At 30.5% G+C, this 21,166-nt stretch overlaps 1 protein-coding gene and 1 long non-coding RNA gene across 4 annotated transcripts in view; both read left to right on the top strand.

The window, feature by feature from the left end:
* The first annotated feature begins 570 nt into the window (after nt 1-570).
* Proc-R (Proctolin receptor) overlaps nt 571-21,166 on the top strand; it is a 40,740-nt gene continuing 20,144 nt past the window's right edge. For 2 of the 3 annotated variants that reach the window (XM_075300247.1, XM_075300245.1), the window contains exon 1: nt 571-1,082. The gene's annotated coding sequence lies outside the window, so the exon portion shown is untranslated. Of the gene's footprint in view, nt 1,083-6,461; nt 6,584-21,166 lie in introns of those variants that run through there. The other variant, XM_075300246.1, reaches the window with a different exon arrangement.
* LOC142228309 (uncharacterized) lies at nt 11,816-12,371 on the top strand. The gene is made up of 2 exons (XR_012720130.1): nt 11,816-12,082; nt 12,143-12,371. It is a non-coding gene; the product is annotated as an uncharacterized LOC142228309 (long non-coding RNA).

Below are 21,166 nucleotides of genomic sequence, written 5' to 3'. Positions count from 1 at the left end.
GAAACAGTTCAGGCTGATATAAAAAACAAGGAAGTCGGCCCGCCCGACTTCCTATTAACCCACATTGGTTAATAGATAAGAGTATTATGGCCGAATTTGAGGAAATCGCACAACATATATATTTGGGATCTACTTCTAAATCTGAATTGATTTCGATGATATTTTCAAAGTTTTATTGGTTTTACAAAATATTACTTTGCGCTAAATTTGAGTAAGATTGGTTAATAAATGAGGATGTTATGGTCCCAGAAAAGTAAAAATGAACAATGAAAAAAGAAAGATTTTCAATCGTAGACCTGAATAATTTTTACGGTTGTTACCTTTCTGATTATCTGCATTGGTCGTGCTGAAACCCATTTATTGTTTTCTACGTGATTGTTGTATGAGCTTTTTTACTCAAAGAGAAAAATCTCAGAATGATCAACGAAGAGATATTTATGATAATTTCCGCTAAAAGAAACAATAACATAGTTGGCGCGCTTTTTGCTGTCACAAGCAGATACCTCATTGTGCTTTTCAGAGTATATGTGTAACCCGATGGATGGATAAATAAAATAAATTCTAGCCACGCTCAGTGTACGATAAACGGCGAAAGGAAACGAGTGAAAATATAAAATAAGCAAGTTGGTCCGTCGGTGGAAAAATATCTCGAAAATTAAGACAAATCTTGCTAAAATTTTTAAAGAGTTCACATATATTATATATAATTACGTTTGAAAAAGCACTTAATTCATTCAATAACACGCTGAAAATAAGAATTGCCATTTTAATACAAAAAGGGAAAAATAGTGTCGAAATGTTAGTTTTTTTCATAAAAAGTGAAGTGAAATTTTCTTGCTATTGAAAAAAAGAATATAAAGTAAAGTTTATGTCAGAAAAAATTTAAATGAATGTATTTTATATGTACTATATATATATGTATTTAAATAATCATACGTGCTATATAAAACCAAAAAGAGTGTGGTCCTAGTGATTGTGTTTGATTTTTTGGTTTTTCAAAAAGTGTTATGCAAAATAAATTTGTGCAGTTTATCAGATTTATAGAATTTCTCCACGAAACTGTTCTGTCTGATATAAAACAAGTGAGTAAAGTAGGAAGTCGGTCGGGCCGACTATATTATACCTTAAACGACATTCGTTAATAAATAAGACTATCATGGCCAAATTTGAGAAAATCGCGCTACATATATATTTGGAATATATGTCTAAATCTGAATACATTTCGATGATATTTTCAAAGTTTTATTGGTTTTACAAAATATTACTTTGTGCTAAATTTGAGTAAGATCGGTTAATAAATGCACTGAAAAAAGTGAACCCACCCGGAAGAAAACTTTTGATTAACTTTAAAAATTTTTGAAAAAATCTTAACTAAACAGTATTACAAGCGCTGGCAGCACGCCGATGTCACAAAAATAAGTAAATATTTTTGGACAAATTCAAGAAAATTTATTAGACATAAATAATTTTTTCACTTGTTAAAGAAATTTTGTAGTTTGAAGGAAAAATTGGAGTTGAAAATTGCAAGAATGTCTTTAGTGACATACGAACTTCAGGATGGACGCTTTTGCAGTAAAATTTACAAATTTAAACAAATAATGAACTATTTTGTGAAAAATACGAATTTAGTAAATCTTTATGCTTAATTTGTGTATAATTTTTTCCGTTTCTTAGTTCATTTATTTGTTTTTAAGGTTTCCCAAGTAAAGGGAATTTTTAATTGTAATTGATAAAAGAAAATATTTCTTCTATGTCACATAAAATAAATAGAAATACATACAATATTGTATTTATTTATATTTAAATGCTCATACATACTATATGATGCTAAAATGAAGATAATTTTGTTTGCGTGAGTGTTTCTAGTGATTGTGTATGATTTTTTTTTTTTTTTCAAAAAAAAAGTGCCATCGCAAAAAAGAATCCGTGCAGTCTGAAATATATATTGAATTTCTCCATAACCTGTTGACGCTGACATAATAAATTAGTAAATATGTGGTATTCTTGTCTCCAAGTTATGTTAGGTTTGGCAAAAAATATTGATTTTTATTCTCATTTTGCACATTTAGTTTTGCTTTCCACTTGTGAAACATGAACTTAGTACCAGCCTTTACACGTGTTTAATAATTTATTACAAATTAAAAATCATATCATCTTTACAAAAATATTTTTTTATTTATTGCTTTGAATCATACCCTTTACAGAAAATATGCAAGTGTAAGTAGCAAAATGTTTATAATAATGTCCCTGAAAAAATAAGAGAAAATAAAAATAGCATCATTCCATCTATTTGTCCACCTCTGGTACACGTATTATTTGATGCGCCAACAGTTTTCTCATTGCTTTACACAGGGTTGAATTGAATAACGACGTTTTAATCATAATATTGTGCTTATTTGAGACACAGTATCAACTAAATATAAGTGTTCGCGTATGCTACTTATTGGATCACATGTGTCTTAAATATTATCCAAGTATCTGAGCTGGCATTTATTAAACGATATTAAGGGAATTCAAGATTCAAAACGTAGACATTCAAGCAGACGATTAGAATAGAGCGGTAATATGTTTATGTTTATTTGAATTATTCCCTCAGATAGGTTTGGAACTTTTCTTAAAGTGAAGTATGGCATTTAATAAAGTGGTTTGTTCGCTAAAAACAAAGTGACCCCTTCTTTAAGTTAAAAATAACTAATTTAGAAGAAAGTTGAACTTCGTATAACGCATTTGCATCACTTCTTAAGGTGTGATCCGAATTCAGTGTTTTGCACGTGAACTAAGAAATTTGTACCATTTTATTAATTCTTACTCTGAGGCAAAATAAGTTAAAATTACCAATTAAAAATATGAAAAAACGACTTATAAAAAATTGAATTACAAGACAATATGTAACGGAATCAATGCGTTGAAACTTTTCTATTCCAGTTTTGAGAATTTTGTCCTTATTTTAGAACTTCAACCCCTATACATATAAGATCATAAAAACAATTTTTTGGCTTTACTAATTCAATACGTTTGGTTTATTGTAATATATAGTCTGTTGATCACAATGGACTGAATAGTCTAAGTAAGCCTAGTCTGTCAAAAATGCTCCTATAATTATCCACTACTTTGGTTGCTTGTATACATAGATGAAACTTCAAAGGAAGCCTCTTAAAATTGCGCTTCATTTATACACCCTCAAAAAAAAATCGCTTCTCTAACATATGTTCCAAACATATTTTGCAGGAAGCACATATATTATTGGATACCGCCGAAACATTAATATGTTTGTTTTATGTGAACATATTATATGTTTGGAAGCATTTTGAGTCCAAGAATAGTATATGCTTGGAAGAATTCCCCAAAGAAGATTATGTTCATTCTCTCACATAATTTTCACTTCCACGAAATTTTTGAGTTCTTCGCATCTTTTTCTGTAATACAAATATGCTATTTTTTTTTCAAACGTCTATTCTCTTGGTTCCGAATATCTATTCTCTTTATTCCGAATACTCATTCTACTATTCAAATTAAATAATATTTAGACATAAGCATACCAAATTTTTGGCCTTATTATAAAACAGTTTTCCGAAACAACATACATTCACAGAAATTGCTCTCATTTCATTCTCTCGCTGTGTTATGTTGATATTTTTTATTCAACCCTCCCGGTTTCCATATCTATTTTTTTCTCTATACTAACTCTCTCTCTCTGTCGCTCTCTGAATAAAGTATCACAACATATATATGTTTACTCGAAATTTGTAAATTTATATATGTTTACATTCACACATATTATTTTTATGAAACATTCATGCCCCAAACATAATATATTCTAATATATTAACATATGTGTCCCAAACATTTTGTGTTAGTTTAGGAACATTACATGTTTGCACTTAAATATATTGTGTTTAAAAATTGTGCCCGAAACACATTTTATTTATATCGGAACATATGAAAAACATATTTTTCTAACAGTGTATAATATGAATAACAAAATTGTCTCAGACGAATTTTGTTGTATATCTCTCATAAAAATATGTATTTCCAGTATTTATGCTTTATGCTAGAACCTAATTGCGTGAACGTTTACAAATGCCTCACAACGACTCATAACAAATAAATATTTGCCAAGTTAATCACATTACTCTTGCATTTTTTTTATCGGTAGGCGGCATTTATATGTAACTTCGATGCGATATATGATTTGTTTTCTTTTCAAATTTTCATTTGGTAGGGCTATAATAACTTTAATTTCTGTAAAATCCGTCTACTAGAAATAGCAATGTTAGACCCCATATTATGTTCTGACTGACTCAGAATCACACACGTCAATTGGTTGTTTTCAAGAGAAAGGCCGAAGTTCTCTTGCGATCTTCACGAAATTTGGTACAGAGGAATTTCCTGAAACAAAGGCGACATCTATTGAATTTGAAAAATCGCATCAATATCAGGCATATTTTAAGATATAGCTCTTCTATCATATTCCCGTCATTTGTAATATCTCCCATTTAATTTATTATTTTAAATAAATACTTTGTTGCCACTTCTTGCATAAGTTACACTGTAAAAAGCATACCCGGTTCCAAAGATTTTGTCTTTACTTTAACAATTTTCGTATTGATTCCGAGCCAAAGAGAATACAAGTAAGGATAATTTTAAGAAACAATTCTTTTTTAAATTTGGGTTTTGTGTTCTTGCTTCTAGGATTTTGTGTTCTTGCTTCTAGGAAGCAAATTTTAATTTTTCGTTTTTTCAGCTTTTTTCTTCATAGTTTACAAAGTCCTGTAAAAACGAGTTAACGACGACATTATATTCCAAATTCAGACTCGACTTTCAGCAGAAATTATGCTATGTTTCAAGTAAAGAACGTCTTTAAAATAAAGTGTTGAAAAACATATCCTATTTTTGAACGATTTTTTGCTTTATAGTCAAGATGCAAAAAGACAACAAATTTAAAAACAATTTCATTATATTTAAAGTATTTTTATGAAGTTTTAAAGTCAAGTTGACCTTACCCCAAAAAAATTTTCTTTCATGTTATGATGCCCATTTTTAAGTCAAATCACTTAATTATAAGGACAATACGACTTCATTGAAAAGTTTATCGACTTTTGGACAAAAAAAAAAAACTTTATATTAGAGAAATGCGTCTTTTATGTTAAGCAAAATTTGCATTCGTATTTTAAGGACATGAAATCTTTGGCCTCACGACAATATTTTTTTCAGTGTAGTTTTAAAAAATGTCCACGCAGTTCTTGATTATACTTGAAATTCTGGAATTTTTGAAAAGCCATGGAAGGACGTTTGTGCACAAGCAAATGTATGTCTATGCATATTTTAAGAAATCTTTATACAGAATATAACCCTGGCTATGCTATAAAAGATAAAAAAAGATTCGGTGTGCTTATGAATTCCGGTTTATTCACATACATCGAATACATTATTGTTTTAATTTGAAAGGTTTAACTCAATTTAAATGGTTTGCAGCTTCACCTGTATACTCGTATATGGCAAAGTTTATTTATTATATATTATACTATTTTTTGTAGTTTACTATTGTAATAAAATTCCAATGTGCATATGAGTAATATTATTGTAAGGCCCCAATATTATTTGTACTCATCCTCTCTAAAGTTGTCTTGCTCTTACAACTAATCAGTTTTTCAGAATTAGATATATGTATCTCCCATTGAAACCATGCACGCAGAAAAAAGTGAACCCGCCATGAAAGAAAATTTAGGTTTGTCTGAAATTGGAAATTTAGAGGTATTTTGAAAATCCAGAGGTATTTTAGGACCATATAGAGGTGTGTCGAAAATGGTCCGTATCGGTCCATGTTTTGGTATAGTCGCCATATAGACCGATCTCCCGATTTTTATTCTTGGGCTTCTATAAACTGTATTTATTACCCGATTTGCTTGAAATTGAAAATCTAGAGGTATTTTAAGATCACAAATAGGTGTGTCGCAAATGGTGCCTATTGGTCCATATTTTGGTGTAGCCCCCATATAGACCGATCTCCCGGCTTTATTTCTTGGGCTTCTAGAATCCGTAGAAAACAGTATTAGTAAAATTCCATGCCTTATTCTAGTTAATGAACTATTCCTAACTGCTTTCAGTTTAAGATTTTTTTTTTTACTGAAATAAGTAAATTTTATTATTTCACACAAACATTTAACTTAATGGAAATAAAATGGCTAAACTAAGTTGATGAACATTTTTTCCTTTAGTTTAGAAGGCACTTTTTTCTGGGTGTAGAACACACACGATCATTTTCTTCTGTTGAACCAACTTGATTTTGCAAAAACATTAACATATTGCTAAAGTTAGTTGTCCCCATGGGAACAACAGTTTAGAACGCGTTTCAGCACATTTGGACCCCTTGAAAATTATCGCCGTTATTTGCCATGAACTTATGCTATAAGTATATAAGGCTACGCAATCGAACAAGCTAAACTATAGTCGAACACGTTTATAAATTACTCCCGTTATAACGAAATGTCGGTTAAAGGAATCGTTTTCAAGTTTTTCCAATGACAAAGTTTATAAAGGACACGGTTATAACGGTTAGGATATGATACTCAGCAGAAACTGGGTAAGTAGTTGAGGTGGAAAACTGCTTACCAGGAGTATTTGTGCCATACTCCAACAATATCGTATTCTTCAGAATAATGACGTGGCATAACACGAAAATATCGATTTTCATGAGTACTACCTCGTTGCAAATACATTTGTTGTTTATTTCTTCAAACTACATAATTAAGTCACTGAAGTCAACATCAATAACAAATCAACTCTGCCCATACTTGAAAGTGGATACCACAAAGGCTAAACAAAATTAATTTGAAAACACCCTCAAAATGTTTAAATAATGCACTTGTTTTATTTGTTGTTTTTATGGAAAACAATTGAAATGTTGTGTCCGAAATATGTGCTCTTCAAATTCGTCCATTTGTAAAAATAGTACATTGGAGCAAAGAAAATCATTTTGTTTCAAATTTAGACTTGTTTTGCCTTTAAACAACAATTTTGCTTTATTTCTCGTCGCATCCGAATGGTTATGAGAAAAAAGACAAGAGCGAGTATTTAAAATTCTTAATGAGCTTTGGTAAACTGGTCGCGTCATACTACAGTATTTCACGATAGAAGAGAATTCGAAATTTTTTGACACATTTAACATATTAGAAGAGCGAGGGAGAAAATGTAAAGACATGTTAATTTATTTACTTGTGTTTGTTTTATTATTGTTTTGTATTTTCAATTTTGTTAATTCATTCAGTTTTGGATACTGTTTTCCTTGTCTTAGTTTGTGTTTTTTTATATATTGCAATATTTCGTTTCGGAAAGGGCATTGAGAGGGGTGCAACTTTACATGTGTGTGGATTTTATGTTGGCGTATAAATTTACCCAGGAAAAACTCCTATTACCAGGTATAAGTACAAGTATGCCTGCGCCAAATAGGTAGCAACTTCTTCGTACATATATCAGCAGTAAGACTTTTACATGGGCATGACATTGGAGGAAAGTGCTTCGGTGCAAGCATACCAGCAGTCGAAAAATAAGTGCTTCGTCGCAAGCATACCAGCTCTCCAAAAATAATAGCTTTTATTGATTTTGGTATTGATTCCTAGCCAAAGATAAATGTATTTTTACCGATCTATCTGGTCTTAAAGCTAGGACCACTAAAATTAAGATTAGGATACATATCTCATTTATGGAATTTTCATTTTCCTTTCACGGTATATTAATAAAGCTATTTGGGTATCCTTTGGGATAAAATTTGTTTCCTATAATTCAATAAATATTTTGGATATCCAACCAGGTTTTTCCAATCCGTTTTCTGCCTTCCATTTAGACCATCGATGAAGGCTTAACACTGAGTTTTCTGAAAGCGTATTCTGCGAGTGATAAATGTTTACATACAAAGAAACAAACGTTTGAATGCGGGTATCGCAAACGATGTTCTTTTCTTCCAGGTTTAAATTTCTTCCAATAGTTTTATCACATTTTTCACCAAAAAATATTTTTGGTACAAACAATCACTTCATGTTTTATTTAAGACATGGCTCCATTTCTTAAATAATACACATTTTGTGATTTCGTGGTAAAAATTTAATATAGTACTTTACAATGCCGAACATCCATTTACATTTTATTTATTGAATAACACGCGCACAACAGGAATACAAAAGTCTTATAAGTTAGTACGAAACGGAATATCCTATAATTTTTAAAATATTATAACTAATATAAACATATAAATCTTGTGATAGTTTTTGGAATATATTCAAAATTACATTATTTTCGTTTCTAAAAGTTCTACATGCATCAGGTTCTGATAAGAACCATGTTTGTTTTAGTTCTTTGAGAATTCTAAATTTTCGTCTAAGCGTGCTAGAAAATCTACTCAAATAACTCCTTTCATAGTATGTGAAACCTAAATTCTGGATAAATTTAAAATCTGATGTCTAAGAGTTAAAATCGAGAGGTTGGTCTACTAGGGGACTATACCAAAACATGTATCCGTATCCGTTATACGCACAATATTCGGACCGTATTCTAGGAGCCACCGTGGTGCAATGGTTAGCATGCCCGTCCTGCATACACAAAGTCGTGCGTTCGATTCCTGCTTCGACCGAACACCAAAAAGTTTTTCAGCGGTGGATTATCCCACCTCAGAAATGCTGGTGACATTTCTGAGGGTTTCAAAAAAACTTCTCTAAGTGGTTTCACTGCAATGTGGAACGCCGTTCGGACTCGGCTATAAAAAGGAGGTCCCTTGTCATTGAGCTTAACATGGAATCGGGCAGCACTCAGTGATAAGAGAGAAGTTCACCAATGTGGTATCACAATGGACTGAATAGTCTAAGTGAGCCTGATACATCGGGCTGCCACCTAACCTAACCTAACCTACCGTTGGGAGATCGGTCCATCAGTCGGGCTGACGAACATCATTAGATCATCTTCGGAAATCAATATTTCAGAATGGCGAACCATTTTGTAGCAGCAAATTCGAAATTTTCCCAAGTTCAATCATTGATTTTATGCGTGAGATCGCAGTCATTGGCCCCATTGTGCATAGGCAGCAATTCATTCAATACCATATCCAACTTATACATATTGTGTTAATTGGTTTAACAAAAAGAATTGGACTCTTTTATTTTATTTACTATACAAAATAAATTCAAATAACAAACGGAATAGTAATAAAGAGTGAATGCTTGTTTGGCGTTTAGTTGGTACGTGTGCCATTCTAAATTGTTATAAACAAATTTTTGTACATAGTTTGTACGATGTTTAACAAGATATGAATGAGTATAGCAAGTGGGTGGTCGTTCGGTCGGTTGTTTTTCCGGAAGGTAGTGTAAGTAATACGCTTTTCTCCCGGGGTTTTAATTTAATAAAATGTTAATAACAATTTGCTCGGTATGTCTCGACAAAAACACAACAAAAATAATAAAAATAACAATAATAATAGATTATTATTAGATTACGAAATAACATAAACAGATATTAATCAATTTTTCTGGTTTAGCGCCGTTGAATAAAAGTAGTATTTGATTGTGAATTTCATTTGATGTGAAGCTTAGGACCATTTTTAATCTGTAATAGAGCGTATTTTATTCCATGAGATGATTTAATCGGTAATGCCACACGGACGTAAAATAGTGATGTTGCCTTCATTTCAGAGTACGCTAAGTCGACTTAGCATGTTTTGATAGAGTTCGCTGTTTTTTATTCGGATTGATGTGAGTTGCGTCCTGTCAAAAGTTCGAATTGATTGGACATTTCTATCAAAAGTTATGGTTAATATTGTACTTAGCCTGTGACTAAAGTTTTAAAAAATGACCAATCCAAAAAGGGCAAAAAGCTTTGTTCGGTATAAAGTGGTCTAAGTAATTTTTAGCCATGTTCTATTATCACTATTTTGAGTTCAAAAAACAAAACTTTGAACTTGTTTCCTGCAAAATTCACTTTTTAGACTTAGCGTACTTTGGAATGTAGACATCGATATGTTTCGGTATAAAAATTATATATTTGGAACTCAAATTTTAAGCACATTATTTTAAGTGCAAGCATATAATGTTCATAAACTAGCATAACATGTGTGCCATTTTGTAGATCTATACTTAGATACCATCTCAAATTCTTCAAATTTTTTGATTGCTATATATATATAATGGTTTATGTTCCCATATAACTATATTTAAATAAAAAATAGGGAAATATTTAAATCTAAAGCCATTATTAGGCAACTCCGCAAAAGTTCATTTATGATTTATCGTCGATAGATATGTATTAGTTATTGAAAAATTAGATTCATTTTTACAAGTTTTCGAGTTAGAAGATGTATTTTGGTCATTTTTACCTAAATTGGAATATTATATATATGGCGGCTTCGTCCAAATCTGAGCCGATTTTGACAAAGTTGAGCCGATTTTGACAAAGTTCTGTGAAAAATTTAACCTAACCTAAATCGGAGTGAAATTTTCAAATTTTGTGCAAAATTTCATGTACAGCAGAGTAAAACTCTGGGTAATGTAAGTGCGAAAGATATTTATGAGAGCTATATCTAGGTTAGGTGGCAGCCCGATGTATCAGGCTCACTTAGACTATTCAGTCCATTGTGATAACACATTGGTGAACTTCTCTCTTATCACTGAGTGCTGCCCGATTCCATGTTAAGCTCAATGACAAGAAACCTCCTTTTTATAGCCGAGTCCGAACGGCGTTCCACGTTGCAGTGAAACCACTTAGAGAAGCTTGGAAACCCTCAGAAATGTCACCAGCATTACTGAGAGCTATATCTAAATCTGAACCGACTTCAACCAAATTCGGCATGTATAGTGAGAATGTTTCTTCTACTCCTTGTACAAATTTGTGAAAAAAGTGAACTCATCACGAAGGAAATTGTGGAAAATTTTAACTAAACTATATTACAAATCCCGCTGTCACGCCGATATGATAAAATAAATAAATATTTTCCGACAAATTAAAGAGATTTTATTAAACATAATTATTAAAAAAAAAATTAACGAAATTTTGGTAGTTTGAAGGAAAACGTCTGGAGTTCGCAATAGCAAAAAATGCAGAATTTCAAGACGGACGCTTTTGTCGTAAAATTTATAAATTTTAAGAAATTCGGAACTATTTTGTGGGAAATACGAATTTAGTAAATCGATATGCTTCATTTGTGTATAATTTTCCACCCTTTTTTAGTTAATTTTGATAACGTACATCAAAATTAAAGTCAAGGAAACTTTTCATCTTGGAGAAATTTTTACAAAAACATACTTGCCATGACTTAAAATTGAGTAAAATTGGTTTAGTGCCCTGGAGGGTTAATTTTTTGAGTGTTGTATTATTTATTTATTTATAATACAACCAAAATAAATTATGAATGTAGATAATGACAGAAAGTAGGGTACACCAAGAAAAAAGTGCCTTCGGAACTAAAGGAAAAAATGTTCATCAATTTAGTTTAGCCAATTTATTTCCATTAAGTTAAATTTTTGTTTAAAATAATAAAATTTACTTGCTTCAGTAAAAAAATCCTAAACTTAAAGCAGTTAGGAATAGTTCATTAACTAGAATAAGGCATGGAATTTTTCTAATACTGTTTTCTTCGCTGGGTATAAGAATTTACTACTGAACAAGAAAATTTTATTCACTGATAACAAAGCATTCGTAAAAATATATGAACTAAATATGAACATACATACGAATAACACTTGGCATAGACAAATATTTTAGTTCATTCGTACTAAGAAGTATTCAATCCTTTTAAAACTTAAGGAGACACACTTGTTAGAATATAGGAAATTTTCCTATATTTCTTTTATCTACCTGCAATCGATAACTGTCATAGATGTAATCGGTATGTTTGCGCGTGGGTTGGTTTTTTAGTTGGAATCGCGTTGTTATGGTATACGGAGGGATTGTTAAAAAATAATATAGTAAAATAAATAAAATATATAAAATATTTGTTATTTTAAATTAGTGAGAAAAAACTATGTTCGTGATGGTGCATAAAGAAAGAAAACAGAATAAAAACCCCTTCATTCGTCTTCATTTTGGAATCTTCAATTAACAGGTAACATTCAGTGACGCTAACCTTTTGTGAAAAAATTGGTTTATGATTTTTGATTTGTAGGTATTGAAATTGTAACAGGAAAAGTGAAATGTACAAGAAGAAGGAAAAATGCGGTTTACAGTTGATAACATTACATGGAAATTGGAAATAGTGAAATAATAAACTAATATTTCAAGGCCAGTCGATGCTGTTGATTTCAAATAAGTATATTTAATATATTAATAAAACGTGTATTTTATAGAAGAAAAAAATTGATTATATAAATAAATAAAATTGTATTTAAAACCGATGGTAAGCAGTTCTAAGTTTGAAGTAAAAAGGTTTACCACAAATATGTAAGATTTGTCCCAATGAATGAAAAAATTTCAATAACATCATTCCATATATGAATTCAATTCAGTTAATTTTTTTCATTCTGTAGTATAGTGGTACATAAATATAGGAAAATGTTAACTAATATATGGAATGCATTCTACCTAATTTAAACGAAATTCACATCGTTCAAAAAAATAAAAATGTCTTTGGCGCTATACGAAGTTCAACTTTCTTCACAATTAGTTCATTTTAACTTAAAGAAGGGGTCACTTTTTTCTGGGTGTACTCTCTACAAAGGTTTTTGACCCATTTGAGTGTTGTAGTTTTTCCTAAAGAAGGGTATTAATTTCGAGTTTAGCAGCTAAAATAAAAAACGAATACACTGAAAAACAGTGAACCCACTAAGAAAGGAAATTTTAGAAAAACTAGATTAATTTTAGAAAATTTTAACTAAACTGTATTAGAAACACAGATGCCACGCCGATTCCACCAAAATAAATAAAATTGTATTTAAAACCGATGGTAAGCAGTTCTAAGTTTGAAGTAAAAAGGTTTACCACAAATATGTAAGATTTGTCCCAATGAATGAAAAAATTTCAATAAAATCATTCCATATATGAATTCAATTCAGTTAATTTTTTTCATTCTGTAGTATAGTGGTACATAAATATAGGAAAATGTTAACTAATATATGGAATGCATTCTACCTAATTTAAACGAAATTCACATCGTTCAAAAAAATAAAAATGTCTTTGGCGCTATACGAAGTTCAACTTTCTTCACAATTAGTTCATTTTAACTTAAAGAAGGGGTCACTTTTTTCTGGGTGTACTCTCTACAAAGGTTTTTGACCCATTTGAGTGTTGTAGTTTTTCCTAAAGAAGGGTATTAATTTCGAGTTTAGCAGCTAAAATAAAAAACGAATACACTGAAAAACAGTGAACCCACTAAGAAAGGAAATTTTAGAAAAACTAGATTAATTTTAGAAAATTTTAACTAAACTGTATTAGAAACACAGATGCCACGCCGATTCCACCAAAATAAGTAAATAATTTTTGACAAGTTCAAGAAAATTTATTAGATAAAATTATTATACATATTCACTTATTAAAGAAAATTTCGTAGTTTGAAGGAAAAAAATTGGAGTTCAAAATTGCAAAAAGTTCTTTAGTGCCATACGAAGTTCAAGATGGGTGCATTATTGGTAAAATTTACAAATTTTAAGAAATTCTGAACTACTATGTGGGAGACACGAATTTAGTTAATCTTTATGCTTCATTTATGTATAATGTTTCCTCTGTTTCAGTTAATTTAACTAACGTACGCAAAAAATTGTTAAAGTTATGGAAACTGTCCTAAAACGTAATAATTCCATTTACTAAAATAAAATTAAGTCTTCTTTAGTGAAATATAGGGTTCTCTTTTTTTTGAGTATTAGTAAAAACAAAATAAATTATATATATTTGACACATTTTATTATAACTTGAAAGAGAAATTATGCCAGGTATCAATTCAAAAATGTGTTTTCTTGAAATATTAATATTTCTATGAATTATTAAGGAAATGTAACCATAAACAAATTACTACTTTCGCTCGATAAAGCTAACTTAATACCGGCATTAAGTCTAAAACGTGCAATACAGTATCAATTCTGCAGTTTTTAATATTTTTAACAACATTTTCATTACTTTTGGTCTATAGGTTGCTATTATCATCTGATTTTTCTAAATATATAATATTTCTTTTTAATACTGATAGATACAGGTTTAGATAGTGTATTTCAGTCTGTTTTTGTACACAGAAAAAAATATCACCAGAATATTTCCAATTAAAAAGTTAATTGAAGTTGAATGTTTTTTCAATTAATAAATTAATTGATACAATTAACTTTTTAATCAAGATAGAAACATTAGGTTAATTAAGTCAATGATTGAAAATTTTTAAATTTTTAATTAAAAAATTAATTGATAGAATTAACTTTTTAATCAAATTCAGAAGACTAAGTCAGTTAAAAAAAGTGATGAACATTTCTTAATCAAAATAAAAACTCTAAGCCAATTCAGAAAGTAGTTGAAAATAGTTACCTTTTTAAATAAAAAATTAATTGGGGTTTGCATTCAAAATCAATTAAATTTTTAATTGAATCAATTAAAAAATTAATTGAAAATTGCTAATGACATCAATTAATTTTTTAATCAAGGATTTTTTCTATGCCCAATTAAAACTGTGATTGATACTATCATTTTCGTGATTGAAGACATTTCAATTAAAAAATTAATTGGATCAATTAATTTCGTGATTGAATCAGCAAATTATTTTTTTGTGTGTATGGTTCAAATGAAGACACCATATCAATTTTACCTCCCAGCAAAAAAAATTGGAAGTTCTTCCAAAGGCACAACTTTAAAAGCACTTCCAGAAGATGCACTCCCAATGATCTTTATTTTAACTACCCATGAAGTTCTTTTAATTCAACTTTTTATAACATGGTTTTTTCATACTTATAATGGATAATTTTAACTTTTTTGGTTTCAAATAGGTTAAGAACAGAGTAAGAATTAATAAAATGGTACAAATCATTAAAATTTTGTCGACAAAAATGATAAATCTAATCTGAAAAAATTGTGAATTTTTGAAAATATTTGAGGTCAAACGTTACCGACAAGCGTTAGAATCCATTAAAAATTATAAAACATTATAAAAATTATTTATTTGACAAAATATCACAGAATTTTTTATTTTACATCCAAAACATTGAATTCAGATCGCACCTAAAGAAGTGATGCAAATTCAGTGCAACGGCTGTTGAAATAGAGGACTTCCGTCCTATGACAAGCCCATGTTAAATTCATCGCTTCTGCGTCAATTTTGCACCACTTCCGGATCCAAAAAGAACATTTTCATTACTTTTTTGGCGACGCTTTTTTTGCTGGGCTATCATAGATTTTAAACTTTTTCTTCTATTCTATAAAAATTTAAGATTTTGTACGGTATAAATAATATAAATAAAGGGTTTCGCATATATAAGGTATGGCGACTAAAAACATTTTTACTGCTAAATATTCTGAGCTTAGACCAGGACCTCAATGATTTTAACTTAAAGAAGGGGTCACTTTTTCTGGTTGATTTTGCTCTTGAAACATATTTGCACCCAGAGAAGGAATATGATTACCTCAAACATGTTTCAAGAGCAAACGGTTATTTTGGGCGGGGAAAATGTAACATGCTTGTCGAAACCATGTTATTTTCCCGGAAATAATGTATCTGACTTCGGCAACCATGTATATGTTTGGAGAGAAAGCAACTCTTGGCGACAAAATGTTCCATCCAAAAATACCATTTTGCTCCTGAAACATATTTGGGGTGATCATATTCCATCCCTGCGTGTGAGGCGATCATATTTCTTCTCTGTGCATATAGTCATCAACATGCAAATGCCTCTATTGCAATCAGCGCACAAGCAACGCTGATTGTAGTGCAGACACAACACATGAACAGGAATATCAATCAAAGAAAACAGAAAATGTAGTGCTCCCTTTCTTACAAACGATGTACCAAATGCAACTTTTGAGTAGAAGAAAAACAGAAATAATACGTGATGTCGAAAGTATGTTCGGCATTGCAGGTACATGAAACTTTGTGTGTATAGTCGGTAGCACCCATCTTTAGAATGTGTTCACCACTTTTGTTAAAAATGTTTCTTATTTTTGGCAAGGTGTGTTAAGGAAGGTACTTTCAGTATTACAAAAACAACAATGCCAGCCGCCATACTGTCACTTTGAATTTCTTTCAAATTGAAACATTGTTCAATAAGTAGGAAATTTAAAGCAGAGAAAATCTGGAAATGTATCCATGTATTCTTCGAAATATAAGGAAATGTGTTATGGTTCACAAGAAGAATTCAAGTAATTCTAACTATCAATTATGAGGACCATTTATTTAGATACTTTTCTGTCATCATTTTAAAGCATTTGAATATTTTAAAAATTTTGTATAAAACAATTTTATTTTGAATTTTTATTTTTATTTGTCCCAATTGTCATTGTTAAGATATCTCAAAAAGAGGAACAATTTATTCGTCTGGTTGGGAAGAATACAGAATATTTAATTCAAGGATAATAACCATAGTTTGATGAAATACTGAATGGTATTTGGTAGGGAGAGATGACAAGTACCCCTTTAGCTACACCTATGTCATTAATAAAATATAAGCACATACTGCTCAAATGAAAAAATGTAATCGCCAGATAACATGAAAATACCTTACTAAATATACCTTGGTCTTGGGGTAAAATTATTGTATTCCCATTATATGCCTGCCTGTAGACTTTCCTTACCACTTTTTTAAAATATTTTTCTTATTGAGTTTTCCTTGTTCCTTAATTTAATTGTTTTAGCATTATATTAAACACATATCTAGAAGACAAACCCTTACCCTTTGAATTGTGTACATAGTTAGCGCTGTTTGTTTATGTGCTAGCAATCAAAACATCTGCGTGTATATATAATTGGTTGTCTCTAGCCTTTTTCATGTTGTTTTCGTTCATGTCATTTTTGGTGACAAAATAGATTTATTTTTATATTTGTTGTTCTTGGCCGGTGTTTTGGTGTTGCTCATCATCTCTTTCTTTCGCCCAACTGTGTGAACATACATCTTCAATTTGATCTCTTTATTGTGAATTTCTAGTGGAAATGATTGTTTTATAGGGTCATGGAATTGTTGTTGTATTTTATAGATTCAAGGTCAATGTCACCGCAATGTGTTTCGTTACTTTGAGATACCGTGAATAGTAACATAGCTTTAAATTTTTTATAGCAATAATTTTTCCTAAGGTATGCAAGCGATTTTTATACCCCATGACGTTTGCAATATATCAACATATATATTTCCGACTATATAAATTTATATTCTTGATCGGGGATAAATTCTGAGACCATGTGGTTGTGATGGTGGCCGAAATCCGGGACACATCGCAAAATGTGTCGGGATAACAGTCACTGTATTAATATTTAGTAATAACCTATTCTTATTTTATGAGATCGAAAGGTTTTTTATTCCTTTCCTTAGTATATAAATTATGCAAAATACTAAAAACTCTTTCGTAATAAGCATTACTTTTAAATGCAAATGATACCAATTTGTATAAATGTGGAATATTTTCCCTATCACATTTTTTCGAAAAAAGTTGCCCATATTTGATCACTTGGTATTTCTTTTGGTAAATTTTCTTAAACGCTACGTCAGACACATTAGTCGCAATAAGGTCCATCATTTTCTACAGACTGGGGAATTCCTAAATATATAGGAGCTTCTAAAACTTTCTCTCAAGATGGCAGTGGAGATTTTATATCAAACGCATTTTTGCAAATTATGTTGTTTTTTGAAAGTCGAAATCCTAAGGTCATATTTAGACCTTGAATTTTTAATATGCCCTCTCTGAAAAAAAGCATGCCCGGCTCCAAAAGATTTTGTCTTTACACTAATGATTTAGGTATTGATTTCGAGCCAAAGAAGCGGAGAAATGAAGTAAGGATACTTTAAGGACACAAGTCTCTTTCATATTTGAGTTATACGTACTTGATTCTAGGAAATAAATTTTAATTTTTTCGTCTCTTTTGTACATTCTCGTCTTTCAAATAAAGTGTCGAAATCCATCAACTATATTTGAACACGTTTTTGCTTTGTAGTCAAGACGCAAAAGTGAATAAATATAAAGACGTTTTCATTAATTTTGAGGAATTTTTCAGAATTATTAAAGCCAAGTTGAACTTGGTCAAACAAAATTTTCTTTCTCGCGGGGACACCCAGTTTTAAGTCGAATCACTTGACTATAAGTACAAAGCGATTTCGAATTTTGGACAAGGAAAAAAACTTATATAAGAGAAATGAGTCTTATGTAGTAAGCGTTGGTATTTTACACTGAAAAAAATATGCCCTCTCTGAAAAAAAGCATGCCCGGCTCCAAAAGATTTTGTCTTTACACTAATGATTTAGGTATTGATTTCGAGCCAAAGAAGCGGAGAAATGAAGTAAGGATACTTTAAGGACACAAGTCTCTTTCATATTTGAGTTATACGTACTTGATTCTAGGAAATAAATTTTAATTTTTTCGTCTCTTTTGTACATTCTCGTCTTTCAAATAAAGTGTCGAAATCCATCAACTATATTTGAACACGTTTTTGCTTTGTAGTCAAGACGCAAAAGTGAATAAATATAAAGACTTTTTCATTAATTTTGAGGAATTTTTCAGAATTATTAAAGCCAAGTTGAACTTGGTCAAACAAAATTTTCTTTCTCGCGGGGACACCCAGTTTTAAGTCGAATCACTTGACTATAAGGACAAAGCGATTTCGAATTTTGGACAAGGAAAAAAACTTATATAAGAGAAATGAGTCTTATGTAGTAAGCGTTGGTATTTTACACTGAAAAAAATATTGTCGTGAGGTCAAAGATTTCATGTCTTTAAAATACGAATGCAAATTTTGCTTAGTACGGAAGGCGCAATTCTCTACTATACAGTTTTTTTCCTTGTCCAAAAGTCGATAAACTTTTCAATGAAGTCGTTTATCCTTATAATTAAGTGATTTCACTTAAAAATGGGTATCATAACATGAAAGAAAAAAATTTTGGGTTAAGGCCAACTTGACTTTAATAACTCAGAAAAATTCTTTACATCTAATGGAATTGTCTTTAAATTTGTTGCCTTTTTGCATCTTGACTACAAAGCAAAAAATCGTTCAAATATAGGACATATTTTCCAACACTTCATTTTAAAGACGTTTATTACTTGAAACATATCATAATTTCTACTGGAAGTCAAGTCTTAATTTGGAAAATAAAGTTGTCGTTAACTCGTTTTTAAAGGACTTTGATAGCATATGAAGAAAAAAAGCTGAAAAAGCGAAAAATTAAAAATTGCTTCCTAGAAGCAAGTACACAAAACCCAAATTTAAAAGAGAATTGTATCTTAAAAGTATCCTTACTTGTATTCTCCGCTTCTTCTCGGAATCAATACCAAAATTTTTAAAGTAAAGACAAAATCTTTGGAACCGGGCATGCTTTTTTTTCAGTGTATGTACTTGAAATCGTTGTCCTCACGACAAGACCCCAAATCGGGAGGTCGGTTTATATGTGGACTATATCAAGATCTGGACCGATATAGCCCATCTTCGAACTTAACCTGCCTACAACGAAAAATGGAATCTGTGTCATAACATTTTAGGTGACCATGCTTTTTAACTGGGAGAAAAACATTTTTGACGAATATGATAATATTTTAGATCATGCATCCAAAAAACTGAGCCCATGATGAAAAAATGTAGGTTTATTTTAGAAAATTTTAACTAAAATAGTTTTCTAATAACAACATTTTACAAACAAGTTAATTTGATTTAAAAATTGTTAAAATATCTTTAGCGTTGTACGAAGTTTGAGACATAAAATTTTAGTAAAATTTACTCATTTATTAGACCTATGAACTCAATATAAGAAAAGTTCTCCCATTTTAGGAAAATATGAACTATTTTATTTTTTAGTAAAATTGTGCCCCTTTTTTGAGTGTGACCATTTTTTTAATTGAATCAAAATTGTTTTTATCAATATCATAACATAATATTGAAGCTGGGCATAAAAGTAATAATCGGCCGAAGGCGATTATTTTCCGATTTTTGGCCGAAGGCCGATTCTTCGTTCGAGCTGTATATCATTTCAGATGATGACAATTCTACTTTTTTAACTATGTTCACTAGCCAACATGGTTGCAGGTGAAAATGTTACATGATCGCCACAAAAGTAGCTCCTATCATATTATTTTGCTCTTCAATCATGATTATCCTCTGTGTGTGTATTCAGTTGAATGAGATAACAGGTGAGAAGACGACTGTCCTGGTGTCAGAAATTATAGCTTCAGGTATTTCTCATATCGCGTTTATTGCTTTTAGCAGCAAATGGCAGTAAGCCATTTAAGGCGCTGAGTTTATGTGCGTGTGAATATGTTGGGAGTGAAAAATGCAATCATCACTACTCACAATACATACACATATACTACGTGTCAGTTTGAGTGCTCTGCAGTCTTTTTGAGCTTTGTTATCAATAACGGCCGGCACTAAGTTCGTGTTCCACAGGTATACAATTTTCCCGTTTACTTCACAATGCTATCTTAAAGGAGGAAAATTATTGTATAGATACTTGGGATTATTCCCAGATGGTCCGGCTTAAACAACATTTATGACGTATTTCACGTGGAAAACATAAAAAACAGAAATAAGTAATTGTTATTGTGTTATGATTTACATATAATTTTCAATTTTAGTTCATTCATTCATTTATTTAAATGAAATTTAACTGAAATGAACTTTTTCCATTCATTTGGACAAATCTTACATATTTGTGGTAAACCTTTTACTTCAAACTTAGAACTGCTTACCTTCGTTTTTAAATACAGTTTTATTTATTTATATAGGCATTTTTTCTTCAATAAAAGACATTTTTTATTAATATATTAAATACATTTATTAAGAATTAACAGCATCGACTGGCCTTGAAATATTAGTTTATTATTCCACTATTTCCAATTTCCATGTAAAGTTACCAACGGTAAAACGTAATGCTTTTCTTCTTCTTGTTCCTTTCACTTTTAATAAGATGCTGCGTAACGATTTTGCCCTCCTTTTACAATTTCAATACCTACAAATATAAAAAATCATAAACCAATTTTTTCACAAAAGGTTAGCGTCACTGTATGAATGTTACCTGATAATTGAAGATTC

The sequence above is a fragment of the Haematobia irritans genome, chromosome 3, assembly GCF_050003625.1.
Source record: "Haematobia irritans isolate KBUSLIRL chromosome 3, ASM5000362v1, whole genome shotgun sequence".
In the NCBI taxonomy this organism is placed as follows: Eukaryota; Metazoa; Arthropoda; class Insecta; order Diptera; family Muscidae; genus Haematobia; species Haematobia irritans.
This window is presented reverse-complemented; position numbering and strand designations above follow the sequence as displayed.